Here is a 12,342-nt window from a genome sequence, read left to right as displayed (position 1 = left end):
GAGTGCTTCTCCTATGTTTTTGAGCATGAACCAGCAGGGCAAAATTCTTACGACCTCTCAAAATGAACTTGTCACGGCAGTGGTCTGTGATGTCAAAAATATCCCACAGCTCTCGTCCCCTTGCCGCAGTGCCAAGCTAAGTGTTAGTGTTGGGGTTTTAAATGCAAGTGCCAGAGATGCAGATTGGAGTTGGAGCAATGTCTAAGGCCGCTCCTGGAGCCCACAACCAGAGAATTCAGAAAATTGCTTGGCAAAGCAATGGAGGAAATCAATGCTTCAGAAAATTGCTTGGCAAAGCAATGGAGGAAATCAATGTTGCAAGGTCTCTTCAATTGCATCCTCTTGACGCTGATCTTCGGGCATGCGAAAAATTTGCAAATCTTTTTGCAAAGGTGGAAGAGGTTATTAGGGTCCCCCGAGTTGAAAACGGAAGAATAAAAGAAGTGGGTGAGTGCGTCTTTTGTGTCTGCCTAGTTTGCAGGAACGCAGTCAAACAGGTTTCTCTCCATAACGTTAGGGAATCCTGGAAACCGTTCAAAGAATTGTGTCAACGAACATTCTAAAGAGGGACATATCCTGGGGTTCCTCAGAAAGCTTCTGGTGGATGAAACGACGGGGCAAGTTTTAATGCCCAAGGAATCAATGGCCGCAAATTTCTGCTGCTCGCCATGTGGGATCCTGCTACCAGCTCTGGTAAGATGCTCCCGGTGTCAGCGATTAAGACGATATCCAACCAAACTGTTCTGTTGGTGTCGTTATCATTCTTTTATATTTTTATTAAATCAACTTGTTTTTTTTTATTAATCTTTAATAAAACAAATTTATTCTTCACTCCTTTTCCTTAAAAAATTTCCATGGGCAAGCTCATGAACAGGTCATATCTTTGTCAGTTTTGGTGGGAAAGAAATTGGTTATTATAGCTTAAATTCAAATAAGTTACCGGATTATATCATACTAAGATTTGGTGGACATAGTCACAAGATGAATTCAATATAATCCTTAATGAGATTAAGGATTTGACAATAGCCCGTTGGGAGGAAGATTTGAAGTTGCTAAAGGTAGTAAAAAAAAATTCTCAGGTTTGTTATCTGTTCACACAGATACAACCTTCATCACTTTGACCTTAAAGCAATAGTTTATGGCTTCTCTCGTTTAACAAATTTCTTATTTTCCGAATTTGAAAGTCAAACGACAAATTAAGAAAATAGAACCGGAAGCTTTGAATTCAATATACTCCATATAATCGTTAATGAGATTAAGGATTTGACAATAGCCCATTGCGAGGAACATTTGTAGTTGTTAAAGGTACTAAAAAGAATAAATTCTCTAGGTTTATTATATACAAGTTTCATCACTTTGACCTTAAAGCAGTAGTTTATGGCTTCTCTTTTTAGCAATTTCTTTATCTTGCGAATTTCAAAGTGAAACGACAAATCAAGAAAATATAACCAGCTTCAAAAGCTTGGAGTATTATGGATTTAACATGGAAAGAAGATGAGAAAACGTTGTATAAAAAACTTGAAATTTGTTTATTTAAAATTGTTTTTTTTTTACTTGAAATTTGTTTATTTAAAATTGTTTTTTTTTACTAGAATTTAGTATGGTGAAAAATATTTAGGCAATGTGATTATCCACACTTTATAATTCAAAATTGTGATTTCATTTTGTTTTCAACAAATACATATTAGATTTTGGGCAAATTAGACCAAAAATAATATTCCAAATTTTTTTCTAAAACACATCACAAATAAACTATATTTGTATAACAATTTTTTCTATAGCAATGAATTAAAAAAAAAAACAAACAAAAGAAGTTTAATTTGAAATTTTTAAAAGTTTTTTATTATTATAAATTTCATATAAAAATATTTTTTTTAAAGTATGTATATTATTGTTATAAATTATTGTTTTCACACTTTTATTATTATAGATTTAAGAAAGAAAAATATTTTAAAAATATATATTCAAATTATGAGTTTGGTTAAATTAAAATTTTAATATTATGAAATTAAAATTAAATTATTAATATAAATTCATAATTTATTAAATAATAAAAAATAAAAAATATATTAAATATAAAAACATATGTGGGGATATCAGGTAGTTCAATTATTAATACAAATTTAAATTGTGAGAAGATGCCTGCCTTTCCTCTTAGAATTTTTTTTAGTTGTTTTTTTCTTGATTCTAAGTTGTTTTTAAATTATTAATATAAATTCGTAATTTAAATTTAATTTATTAAATAATAAAAAATAAAAAATATATTAAATATAAAAAAAATATGTGGGGATATCAAGTAGTTAAATTATTAATACAAAAATAAATTATACAAATATGTGAGAAGATGCCTGCCTTTCCTCTTAGAATTTTTTTTTAGTTGTTTTTTCCTTGATTCTTTTATTTGTTTCCCTTTTCCAATTCATATTTATATATATTTTTTAAATTCGTAATTTATAAAATTTATATGCCTATTAATATTTCTACATACTATAAATAATTAATTATTGATAATGGTTTATTCTTTTTACATTTATATTTTTTTTCCTCGGAATATTCATAATTCTTAGTTTTTGGTATTTTTATTTATTTATTATTTATTTTTTTTTAATTTTTATTTTTGATTAATTCTTATTCATATATATATATATAATTTATTTTATTTAGTATTTAACATTTTTTTATTCTTTAATTTATTATTTCGTTATTGTTTTTTTTTATTAATTTTTACGTTTTTGTCTTCATTATATATATATATATATATATATATATATATAATGTCCACTAATATCAATGCAGTCTATCACACCTTAAGAAAATAAGAATCTAATTATGATTCTTCAAAAAATTATTTCTATGATAAGAAAAAGGGGAAAGGACTTCGAGATCACTATAGTTGGGATGACTTAACAAGTCAAGAAGATTGGAAGTATTAGATTTTATTACATGTTAATGATTGAATATTAAGTGACCGAGGCTAGAATGCCATATATGTTGTGTTTACCAAATTTTTTGATAATGATGTTTTAATGAAATAGCAATTGTTTAATGTAGTTAAAAGAAATGGTTGCAAGGAAAAATAGTTACCCTCTACCTGAAAAAGGGAAGAGAGGGGGGAAATCCTTGAGTTGGGAGAGAGAAGGAAAAGTCACTGGGATTTTGCAAAAATAACATTCAATAGAAAAGTACAGAACTTGAGGCTGGGCAGAAACCTTGAGGCCCAAGGTACTGACTGTAACTGGACAATCCAGTGTGGAACACAAAAAGTGCTCGGGGGGAGTCTGGACGTAATTGCCACACTCGTGGCTGGGAGGAAAAGAGACTTTCAGACCGATAGGTAAAACAACAATCTTCTGAGCCAAACAGATAAGTAAATATTAAACTCTCATGAGTAAATATTATGCTCTCTGATAAGTTCATTTATTTATAAATTCTAGGCAGAAAGAATAGCAGTGATCTAGTTAACCATTATCCGACCCAAGTCTTAGTTTATTTTGATAGATTAAAGAATGTAAAAATGAGATAAAATAACTGCATATATATATGTATAAACAAATTAGCAAAGGAAGCTATAGGTTCATGTATAGTAAAATCCAACCAAATAACTAAGTAAGATAAAAGAAATTTATGTACAAATTTGGAAATCAGTGCTATAGTAGTATTCATTGACTATCATAGGTAAGGAATCAATTAAAATATTAAAACAAGTTTGATCCAAGAATGAGAACAGATAAGCCATAACTATAATTTATAACCAGCATCGCATGCATATGTACCCTAACCGGGTATCTTTTATATTCATACGATTAACATAAAACTACAAGATCTAGCATAAATTTTAACCTTTACAACCCATGTTACCTCTATCGTATTCCTACAGGATTCTGGAAATAGAAAGCACTTCCTATCAGGCCGAAAATTCCGACCATATCCCTCTTAATTGATAAACATTACGACTACCAACCGACAGACGTCTTGTTCCTCATAATATGCATGTCTTAAATTAGGAACATAGTAGCATTGTAGAAGAAACTTCATTAACAACAATAGAAACATTATACAATATTTGTTTCAATGAAATAGTCTGAGCTTAATTCAGTATTCGGGCCGTGTAGGGCAATTAAAAGACAAACCATAATAAATAGTACTTTTGGTCCTAAGCTGCTCGAGCTAACAACTCTAATCCAAAACAGAGTATTAAAGAACTGAAACATGCATATATGAAAAACCCTTCATACTAATTTAAACTAGACTCGTGAGCCATAGACTGAGGATTGACGATCGAATCCCGTCCCCAACCTCATAGCAAGTTTGAAGTAGTATCATAGCCAGAGGAAATCCAACCTGTGCATACGACGAAGAACCTAGTGAGGGCACAGCCTTCGGGTGTTGTTTCCAAATAAACCAAGGGTAGTAGCATACCTGCGATAAGCAACCATGTTCTGAGTTGAGGGTTAAAAATCCTGAAATCTTAAATTTAAAAATAATTGAAATGATTGATAAGAGTGTACCTGTGGATGAGGAGCAATCACTAAACCCTCGTTGCCATCCTGTCAGTACTAGTCGTGTTACCCTGGCTCGGACCTTCAGAACGACATAGCATGAATTCAATCAAAGGAAATTGTCTTTCACGAATCTCAGAATGGTTTACCTAGGCCATTAACAACCTCCATCCGTCCAACCTCCTGAGAGCCGAGCATTCAAGCCTCTCTGAGCGCGAAAGCCCAAGGCTGTCACCACAAACCACCATGCACAGTCAATCATCGTGCCTCAACTTATTCAAAATAAAACTAAGGGTTATGACTGGAGTGGACAGACAAACTGCAAGAGAGATTTCTTACCTGTATTGGTCATGAGGAGAAGCCAGAGGCCATGGGGCGAGAGTTAAAACCTCCTCAGCCTTCGCAGAGGCTAACCTCTGCAGAGCAGCAAGAACCCAACTTAGTCGGCAGAAATGACAGAGCATCGGTCGGAGGGTGTGTAAGTTGGTTAGATATAACCTTAATGATCCAAGACCGTGAGATCCATTCAGATCGACGGTCAGCATGGAGCCACTCTTGCAGCCTCTGTCACATTAATAACCTTTACCCCTACGTTTAATGCGTGGCCTATCCGTGGTACACCTGTGAGCCAACCAAGGTTGGGAAGGGCGCCACACCCTCTCGCTTAATTAAAAATATTTTTACACTGAGTTCTGACATTAATCGTAAATGTTAAGTATAATGAGCCATGTGCAATCCATATCCATGGATTAACACTTTAATCACTTCTTTTGGGATTGACCGTATAAGCAATCAAATTATTATGAATATGTAGGTTAATATCTTCGTGGTAATATTTTTTTTTTATGTATATGTATGTTACAAATGGTATCAAAGCTCAGGTTCATACACTGAGACTCTTTGGGAATAAAATCAGTACTGAAAATCAATGTGTTTATTTTTTTTCTTTTCACTAATAAATTTATGTGTGAACACAGAGAGAGAAATAAGGAAGATGCAAGATAGCCTAGAACCGACTGACCCACCCAGAACCACTTATATAAACGCCAATCCTGATATTTGGATACAGCTGGGTGAAGAGTCACGACAAGCTAATGCAGTGTTACTCGAGACTGTTCAGCAACTGCGTGCTGAAATGATAAATTTAAGAACAAATAATGAAAGACTACGAGAAGAGCAGGAGAAAATTCCCAGGAGTTTGTCCAATCGAAACAATCATAAGGCAAAGAGCACAATACGATTGTGTGTCTCAGATTCAGTATTGCTGAATGTATCAAGGGAAGCTACGGTGAAGGATTTGTGGGACAAGTTAGGGACTTTGTACCAATCTAAGTCTCAGGTGAATAAAATGTTCCTACAGAAAAAGTTGTATAACTTGAGGATGAAAGATGGAGGCTCGGTGACAGAGCATCTGAACGCATTTAATACTTTGGTAAGTCAGTTATTATCTGTTGATATTAAAATTTCAGATGAAGATAAGTGCATCAGTTTGTTGTGTTCTCTACCAGATTCATGGGATAGTCTGGTTATTGCAATAGCTAGCAATGCAACTGCCTTGCAGTTTGATGAAATAGTCTCATCCTTGCTGACGGAGGAGATGAGACGGAAAAATATGGAGAGCCAGAATGGTGATGCCTTGTCTGTATGAGGACAGTCCCAGAACAGAAACAAAATAAGTTATCGAGTGGGAGATCAAAATCTAGAAGGAGATCTAAACCTCCAGGAAAACCTATAAAGGTGGTGTGCTGGAAATGCGAAAAGGAAGAGCACTACAAAAGGGACTTTAAATCTAAAGCTCTTGTCAAAGGAAAGGGATCTGATGATGCTCCTTCTACAGAGAAGTAAACCACCTCAGATGAAGGTGGGGATGTGTACTTGGCTTCTTCAAGTACACATGTAGATCATGAGGCATGGTTGATTGACTCAGGTGCATCCTTTCACTTCACTCCCCATAGAGAGTGGTTCTGCGAGTATGAGAAATATGACGGTGTTGAGGTCTCCTTGGGGGATGAAATGAAGGCTAGAATCTTGTGTCGCGGAAAAGTAAAGTTGAAGTTGCAAGGTGGAACAGTTAGAACACTTCCGAGTGTTCTGCATATTCCTGCATTGGCCAGAAATCTGATTTCCATAAGCAAGCTGGATGATGCAGGTGTAAAAACAATGTTCGATAAGGATACTTGCAAGATGGTTCGGGGAGCACTAGTGCTCCCCGCATCAATACTAGTGTTCCCCGAACCATCTTGCAGGTATCCTTATATGCAGTTATTTTATCTCATTTTTACATTCTTTAATCTATCAAAATAAACTAAGACTTGGGTCGGATAATGGTTAACTAGATCACTGCTATTCTTTCTGCCTAGAATTTATAAATAAATGAACTTATCAGAGAGCATAATATTTACTCATGAGAGTTTAATATTTACTTATCTGTTTGCTTCAGAAGATTGTTGTTTTACCTATCGGTCTGAAAGTCTCTTTTCCTCCCAGCCACGAGTGTGGCAATTACGTCCAGACTCCCCCCGAGCACTTTTTGTGTTCCACACTGGATTGTCCAGTTACAGTCAGTACCTTGGGCCTCAGGGTTTCTGCCCAGCCTCAAGTTCTGTACTTTTCTATTGAATGTTATTTTTGCAAAATCCCAGTGACTTTTCCTTCTCTCTCCCAACTCAAGGATTTCCCCCCTCTCTTCCCTTTTTCAGGTAGAGGGTAACTATTTTTCCTTGCAACCGTTTCTTTTAACTACATTAAACAATTGCTATTTCATTAAAACATCATTATCAAAAATTTTGGTAAACACAACATATATGGCATTCTAGCCTCAGTCACTTAATATTCAATCATTAACATGTAATAAAATCTAATACTTCCAATCTTCTTGACTTGTTAAGTCATCCCAACTATAGTGATCTCGAAGTCCTTTCCCCTTTTTCTTATCATAGAAATAATTTTTTGAAGAATCATAATTAGATTCTTATTTTCTTAAGGTGTGATAGACTGCATTGATATTAGTGGACATTATATATATATATATATATATAATGAAGACAAAAACGTAAAAATTAATAAAAAAAACAATAAGGAAATAATAAATTAAAGAATAAAAAAATGTTAAATACTAAATAAAATAAATAACATAAATTATATATATATATATATATATATATATATATATATATATATCTATGAATAAGAATTAATCAAAAATAAAAATTAAAAAAATAAATAATAAATAAATAAAAATACCAAAAACTAAGAATTATGAATATTCCGAGGAAAAAAAATATAAATGTAAAAAGAATAAACCATTATCAATAATTAATTATTTATAGTATGTAGAAATATTAATAGGCATATAATTTTTATAAATTAGGAATTTAAAAAATATATATAAATATGAATTGGAAAAGGGAAACAAATAAAAGAATCAAGGAAAAAACAACTAAAAAAAATTTCTAAGAGGAAAGGCAAGCATCTTCTCACATATTTGTATAATTTATTTTTGTATTAATAATTTAACTACTTGATATCCCCACATATGTTTTTATATTTAATATATTTTTTTATTTTTTATTATTTAATAAATTAAATTTAAATTACGAATTTATATTAATAATTTAAAAACAACTTAGAATCAAGAAAAAAACAACTAAAAGAAATTCTAAGAGGAAAGGCAGGCATCTTCTCACAATTTAAATTTGTATTAATAATTGAACTACCTGATATCCCCACATATGTTTTTATATTTAATATATTTTTTATTTTTTATTATTTAATAAATAAAATTTAAATTATGAATTTATATTAATAATTTAATTTTAATTTCATAATATTAAAATTTTAATTTAACCAAACTCATAATTTGAATATATATTTTTAAAATATTTTTCTTTCTTAAATCTATAATAATAAAAGTGTGAAAACAATAATTTATAACAATAATATGCATACTTTAAAAAAATATTTTTATATGAAATTTATAATAATAAAAAACTTTTAAAAATTTCAAATTAAACTTCTTTTGTTTGTTTTTTTTTTTAATTCATTGCTATAGAAAAAATTGTTATACAAATATAGTTTATTTGTGATGTGTTTTAGAAAAAATTTTGGAATATTATTTTTGGTCTAATTTGCCCAAAATCTAATATGTATTTGTTGAAAACAAAATGAAATCACAATTTTGAATTATAAAGTGTGGATAATCACATTGCCTAAATATTTTTCACCATACTAAATTCTAGTAAAAAAAAACAATTTTAAATAAACAAATTTCAAGTTTTTTATACAACGTTTTCTCATCTTCTTTCCATGTTAAATCCATAATACTCCAAGCTTTTGAAGCTGGTTATATTTTCTTGATTTGTCGTTTCACTTTGAAATTCGCAAGATAAAGAAATTGCTAAAAAGAGAAGCCATAAACTACTGCTTTAAGGTCAAAGTGATGAAACTTGTATATAATAAACCTAGAGAATTTATTCTTTTTAGTACCTTTAACAACTACAAATGTTCCTCGCAATGGGCTATTGTCAAATCCTTAATCTCATTAACGATTATATGGAGTATATTGAATTCAAAGCTTCCGGTTCTATTTTCTTAATTTGTCGTTTGACTTTCAAATTCGGAAAATAAGAAATTTGTTAAACGAGAGAAGCCATAAACTATTGCTTTAAGGTCAAAGTGATGAAGGTTGTATCTGTGTGAACAGATAACAAACCTGAGAATTTTTTTTTACTACCTTTAGCAACTTCAAATCTTCCTCCCAACGGGCTATTGTCAAATCCTTAATCTCATTAAGGATTATATTGAATTCATCTTGTGACTATGTCCACCAAATCTTAGTATGATATAATCCGGTAACTTATTTGAATTTAAGCTATAATAACCAATTTCTTTCCCACCAAAACTGACTACGATATGACCTGTTCATGAGCTTGCCCATGGAAATTTTTTAAGGAAAAGGAGTGAAGAATAAATTTGTTTTATTAAAGATTAATAAAGAAAAACAAGTTGATTTAATAAAAATATAAAAGAATGATAACGACACCAACAGAACAGTTTGGTTGGATATCGTCTTAATCGCTGACACCGGGAGCATCTTACCAGAGCTGGTAGCAGGATCCCACATGGCGAGCAGCAGAAATTTGCGGCCATTGATTCCTTGGGCATTAAAACTTGCCCCCGTCGTTTCATCCACCAGAAGCTTTCTGAGGAACCCCAGGATATGTCCCTCTTTAGAATGTTCGTTGACACAATTCTTTGAACGGTTTCCAGGATTCCCTAACGTTATGGAGAGAAACCTGTTTGACTGCGTTCCTGCAAACTAGGCAGACACAAAAGACGCACTCACCCACTTCTTTTATTCTTCCGTTTTCAACTCGGGGGACCCTAATAACCTCTTCCACCTTTGAAAAAAGATTTGCAAATTTTTCGCATGCCCGAAGATCAGCGTCAAGAGGATGCAATTGAAGAGACCTTGCAACATTGATTTCCTCCATTGCTTTGCCAAGCAATTTTCTGAAGCATTGATTTCCTCCATTGCTTTGCCAAGCAATTTTCTGAATTCTCTGGTTGTGGGCTCCAGGAGCGGCCTTAGACATTGCTCCAACTCCAATCTGCATCTCTGGCACTTGCATTTAAAACCCCAACACTAACACTTAGCTTGGCGCTGCGGCAAGGGGACGAGAGCTGTGGGATTTTTTTGACATCACAGACCACTGCCGTGACAAGTTCATTTTGAGAGGTCGTAAGAATTTTGCCCTGCTGGTTCATGCTCAAAAACATAGGAGAAGCACTCCTCTCATCTTCATAAACAACTGCGACAACCTTGCTTACTGGCAATTTGAAATGTTGGGCGCGGGCATAGCATTTGAATTTTGAAATTCTCTCTATCTAAGTTGCATTGAATGAGTATGGTGGACTGTCCTATCTGCCGTATTTATGGTGGGACTGTGACATTTGGAGTCAGAGCCACGGAGTCGGAAAATCGGGATGCCGGAAAATACATGATGACCATTATAAAATTTTATTTGATCATGCGCTATGGAGGTATGGGCATGCCATTCATACAACTGTCCTTTACGTCAAATCGGGATATGGAGTATGGGGATACCATGGGGTATGGTGCTACATAAGATACGGGTAAGCATTAATGGCCCAATAGCATGGGATCTATTGGTTGCCTTTCTTTTTCCATTTGGGTTCGTAGCATGCCAGGATTTTACATGTGCTGTAGCTTTAGCCTGTCACCCATTTCCCTGGTTTTCCTTCTCATTTTTCAAAACTGTTTCTTCGGTTAAATTGAATCAGGTTATTTTGTAAAAATTGAAATTACTCTCCAGTTATGTGGATGACGGTGATGTGACCTTTGAAGTGACACGTAAGACCAATCCCAACCCATTAAAGTAATGATTCTATCACATGGAAAATTTCGGGCAGTAGTGATTGTCTCGATTTCTTTTTAATAAATATATTGTTTAATTTCATTCACTATGAGTTATGGATTTATTTTAATACTAGTAATTGTCCCAAAATGTACAAAGAGAGGCGGATAGGATTATTAAATTGGAATTGTTGAATTTTTCTAGAAGAGTTAATTGGTTTGTGGAAAACCTTGTTTTCTTGCACTAGATCATTGTGCAATTACTTTTATTTAGATGTTTTGTTTATATCTATATTACAAGGAACACATTGAATGTCTTATTTCATTTTTGCTATCCTTACTAATATCCTTTTCATGCTTTTTCTTGATCAATTTGATGAAATATTCCATTATCTTTTGGTCAAAGTCCTCACCTGCATATTAGTGTACATCCCGGTAAGTTCAAAGCTCGAAAGCCAACCAAAAAAGTCAATGATAACCACCATGCACTTATTCAAATTCGTAATGTAAAACTCCCAGACAGAGTTCAGACAGATTACCTCCAAGATGGGTATCACCATTTTTAGCCAAAACGTCAAAAACTCCGTTGTCAATAGTCAGAACGCTGACATCAAACGTGCCATCGCCAAGATCAAAAACAACAATATTTTTCTCTCCACCCTTCTTGTCCAAGCCATAAGCTATTGCTGCAGCTGTGGGTTCGTTGATAATACGAGCTACATTCAAGCCAGCAATAACACCAGCATCCTTCGTTGCTTGGCGCTGTGCATCAGTAAAATAAGTTGCGCAAGCCCACAAGTTAACAGTCACAATGCAGTCAACAATTGGTTAACACTTTTACCCTGAACCATTTGTAAGACCATAATTTATTATTTCTTGGCATGCAATGTTAAAACTTATGAAACTTTCCTGCTTGGTCTAGCTGATCGAAAAAAATAAATCCCATTCCTCATTCTACAAAAAGAAAGGAATATGTCAAATAAGATTCAGTCGAGTCCTCTTCATTGAAAAAACTCGACAGTTTATCTAGCACCAACTTAACTGTAAAACCTGGCTTTCATTTACCAAAAGGAATTTAGTCCCAATGAACAAGTTTGTTTATGATTTACCTAAAAGTCAAAATGTGCAACAAACGTTTTCTTGCAACAAATTACCTTTCGTAGTGAAGAAAAACCACTTAATGTTTCCAATGTCTTATTATTACATTCAAGATTTAGACAATGTGAATCTTTATGCAGAAATCAATCGAGAGCCCAATTAATGAAATGGCAATACCTTTATGTGTTCGACAGACAACATACCCACAAGAATACCCAGGTAGGCTTGATAGCCACAGTGATCAACTATGTAAACCAATTTCAGAGTTAAAATAAATCCTCAGACATAGCTAGAATTTTCAGAGAAAGTTTTAACAAGCCATAATATATTACAAGCAACAATCATCGCAACTAGCATTTCCCCCAACAG

This window comes from Pinus tabuliformis, chromosome 9 (assembly GCF_031772625.1).
Source record: "Pinus tabuliformis cultivar Carrire ecotype Pingquan chromosome 9, CPIR1, whole genome shotgun sequence".
NCBI lineage: Eukaryota > Viridiplantae > Streptophyta > Pinopsida > Pinales > Pinaceae > Pinus > Pinus tabuliformis.
This window is presented reverse-complemented; position numbering follows the sequence as displayed.